Here is a 4,305-nt window from a genome sequence, read left to right as displayed (position 1 = left end):
CTCTCTAAAATAAATAAATAAATCTTTAAAATATAATAAAATAAAAGTAAAAATGCATATTTTACAAATACACGATATAGTTCATGGTTTCCAGATGGACTGTTACAGATGCATGTGTCTCCCTCTACATGAATCATTAACGTGCTACATTTCACTTTTTAGTGACGTGTGAATGTTTAATATAGAATCAATAAACTATTGAGTTTCATAATGTTGAGGATGTCAGTTAGCAAAAGCCTGCTTCAGTGTTGCTCCTGCCTTAGTCTTATAAAGAATGGAGATCAAGAAGTTGATTCGCTCGGGCCACCCGCACGGGGGAGCAGGCGGACTGGTGGATGGCACCCGCAAGACAGCAGAATGAGAACGGGAGCTCCGGGAGCGCGCGCGGGGCAGCTGGTGGCTGGCGGGCCACCTGCACCGGGGAGCTGGCGGACTGCGGACCCGCACCCTGGAAACAGCAGACTGAGCCTGTGAGCCGGGAGCGTGCGCCACCAAGCATCTCACGGAGCTCCGGAGCTCTGGTGTGCTCACTGGATCCAGGCTGAGACTGGGAGCTCCGGGAGCGTGCGCGGGGCGGCTGGCGGCTGGAGGGCCACCTGCACGGGGGAGCAGGCGGACTCGCGGTCAGCACCCGTGAGACACCAGACTGAGACGGGGAGCTCCGGGAGCCCGCGCGGGGCGGCTGGCGGCGGGCGGGGTTGGAAACACAAAGGACAGAGACGTGCCGGCCCTGGAAGTGAGGGCTGGGACGCCGGGTGTGGGGCGCACAGCCCGGGATGCTGCAGGGTTGAGCAGCACCAACAGAAACAGAGTTAAAGTGGCCAGAACATCAGTGGAGATCTGCGATCCCTCTGTTCTGAGACAGAGGCTGAATTTCAGCCGCTGCTGCCCTGACTCTCAGAAGAGGCACAGCAAACCGCCAGGGAAAGCCGCCAGAGAACAAAAGCCCGGAACGGCTCACAGGGTGCCCATCCCCATCCCCCCTCGCAAGGGACACAGAGACTCTACCCAAACAGGGTTTTCTGAGTACCTGCAGGCAGGCCCCTCCCCCAGAAGGCAGGCTGAAAAATCAAGAAGCCCACAACCCGGAGCGCCTGAGTGGCGCAGTCACCAAGCACCTGTCTTCGGATTAGGGTGTGATCACAACGCTCCGTAAGGAGTCCTTCATCGGGCTTCTCCACCGGGAACCTGCTTCTTCCTCTCCCACTCCTCTGCTTGGGTTCCCTTTCTTGCTGACTGTCTCTCTCTCTCTCAAATAAATAAATAAACTCTTTAAGGAAGAAGCCCACATCCCTAAGATCTCTATAAAACAAGGGCGCACGGCCTGGGTCCCAGTCAACACTTGGGCTCTGGACAACCCTGCAATCTCTCTTCATCAGAATGACGAGAAGGAGAAGTCCCCCCCAGCAAAGAAAAGATAATGAGTCTGTGGCCTCTGCCACAGAATTGGCCTCGGCCACAGAATTAATACATATGGATGTATCCCAATTATCAGAAATGGAATTCAGAGCAACAATGGTCAAGATGATGAGTAAACTTGAAAAAAGCATCAGAGAAAGCGTTGCTGAGAATATAGAATCCCTAAGGGCAGAAATGAGAGCGAATCTGACAGAAATTAAAAATTCTATGGGCCAAATACAGTCAAAACTAGAGGCTCTGACGGCCAGGGTCACCGAGGCAGAGGAACGCGTTAGCGAATTGGAGGATGGGTTAGTAGAAGAAAAAACGAAAATAGAAGCTGGTCTTAAAAAAATCCACGCCCACGAATGTAGATTACGGGAGATTACTGACTCTATGAAACGATCCAATGTCAGAATCATCGGCATCCCTGAAGGGGTGGAGAAAAACAGAGGTCTAGAAGAGATATTTGAACAAATTGTAGCTGAAAACTTCCCTAATCTAGCAAGGGAAACAAGCATTCGTGTCCAAGAGGCAGAGAGGACCCCATCCAAGCTCAACCAGGACAAACCTACGCCACGGCATGTCATAGTGCAATTCGCAAATATTAGATCCAAGGATACAGTATTGAAAGCGGCCAGGGCAAAGAAATTTCTCACGTACCAAGGCAAAGGTATCAGGATTACGTCAGACCTGTCTACAGAGACCTGGAATGAGAGAAAGGCTTGGGGGGGCATTTTTAAAGCTCTTTCAGAGAAAAACATGCAGCCAAGGATCCTTTATCCAGCAAAGCTGTCATTCAGAATTGATGGAGAAATAAAGACGTTCCAAAATCGCCAATCATTAACCAATTTCGTAACCACGAAACCAGCCCTACAGGAGATATTAAGGGGGGCTCTATAAAGGTAAAAAGGCCCCAAGAGTGATACAGAGCAGCAAGTCACAACCGATACAAAGACTTTAAAGAGAAATGGCATCATTAAAATCATATCTGTCAATAATCTCTATCAATCTAAATGGCTTAAACTCTCCCATAAAACGCCACAGGGTTGCAGATTGGATAAAAAGACATGACCCATCCATTTGCTGTCTACAAGAGACTCATTTTGAACCCAAAGATGCATTCAGACTTAGAGTAAGGGGATGGAGTACCATCTTCCACGCAAATGGACCTCAAAAGAAAGCTGGAGTAGCAATTCTCATATCAGATAGACTGGATTTTAAACTAGAGGCCATAGAGAGAGATACAGAAGGGCACTATATTATTCTTAAAGGAAGTATTCAACAAGTGGATATGACAATTATTAATATATATGCCCCCAACAGGGGAGCAGCAAGATACACAAGCCAACTCTTAACCAAAATAAAGAGACATATAGATAAGAACACAGTAATAGTAGGGGACCTCAACACCCCACTATCAGAAATAGACAGAACACCCTGGCAAAAACTAAGCAAAGAATCAAAGGCTTTGAATGCCATACTCGACGAGTTGGACCTCATAGATATATATAGAACACTACACCCCAGAACCAAAGAATACTCATTCTATTCAAATGCCCATGGAACATTCTCAAGAATAGATCATGCTCTGGGACACAAAACAGGTCTCAGCCAATACCAAAAGATTGAAATTATCCCCTGCATATTCTCAGACCACAACGCTCTGAAATTGGAACTCAACCACAAGGAAAAACCTGGAAGAAACTCAAACACTTGGAGGCTAAGAACCATCCTGCTCAAGAATGACTCGATAAACCAGGAAATCAAAAAACAAATTAAACAATTTATGGAGACCAACGAGAATGAATACACAACGGTCCAAAACCTATGGGATACTGCAAAGGCAGTCCTAAGGGGGAAATACATAGCCATCCAAGCCTCACTCAAAAGAATAGAAAAATCTAAAATGCAGTTTCTATATTCTCACCTCAAGAAACTGGAACAGCAACAGAGGGACAGGCCTAACCCACTGACAAGGAAGGAGTTGACCAAGATTAGAGCAGAAATCAATGAATTAGAGACCAGAACCACAGTAGAGCAGATCAACAGGACTAGAAGCTGGTTCTTTGAGAGAATCCATAAAATTGATAGACCACTGGCAAAACTTGTCCAAAAACAAAGAGAAAGGACTGAGATTATTAAAATTATGACTGAAAAGGGAGAGGTCACGACCAGCACCATTGAAATTGCAAGGATTATTAGAAACTTTTATCAACAGCTATATGCCAAAAAACTAAACAATCTGGAAGAGATGGAGGCCTTCCTGGAAACCTATAAACTACCAAGACTGAAACAGGAAGAAATAGATTTCTTAAATAGGCCAATTAACTATGAAGAAATTGAGTCAGTGATAAACAACCTTCCAAATAATAAAACTCCAGGCCCAGACGGTTTTCCTGGGGAATTCTACCAAACATTCAAAGAAGAAATAATACCTATTCTCCTAAAGCTATTTCAAAAAATAGAAACAGAAGGAAAGCTACCAAACTCATTCTATGAGGCTAATATTACCTTGATCCCCAAACCAGGCAAAGACCCCCTCAAAAAGGAGAATTACAGACCGATTTCTCTAATGAATATGGATGCCAAAATCCTCAACAAGATCCTTGCTAATAGAATCCAACAGTACATTAAAAGGATTATCCATCATGACCAAGTGGGATTCATACCTGGGATGCAAGCATGGTTCAACACTCGCAAATCAATCAATGTGATACATCATATCAACAAGAAAAGACTCAAGAACCATATGATCCTCTCAATTGATGCAGAAAAAGCATTTGACAAAATACAGCATCCTTTCCTGATTAAAACCCTTCAGAGTGTAGGAATAGAGGGTACATTTCTCAATCTCATAAAAGCCATCTATGAAAAGCCTACTGCAAGCATTATTCTCAATGGGGA

This window comes from Ailuropoda melanoleuca, chromosome 1 (genome assembly GCF_002007445.2).
Source record: "Ailuropoda melanoleuca isolate Jingjing chromosome 1, ASM200744v2, whole genome shotgun sequence".
Classification (NCBI taxonomy): domain Eukaryota; kingdom Metazoa; phylum Chordata; class Mammalia; order Carnivora; family Ursidae; genus Ailuropoda; species Ailuropoda melanoleuca.
Note: the sequence above shows the minus strand (reverse complement) of the source record.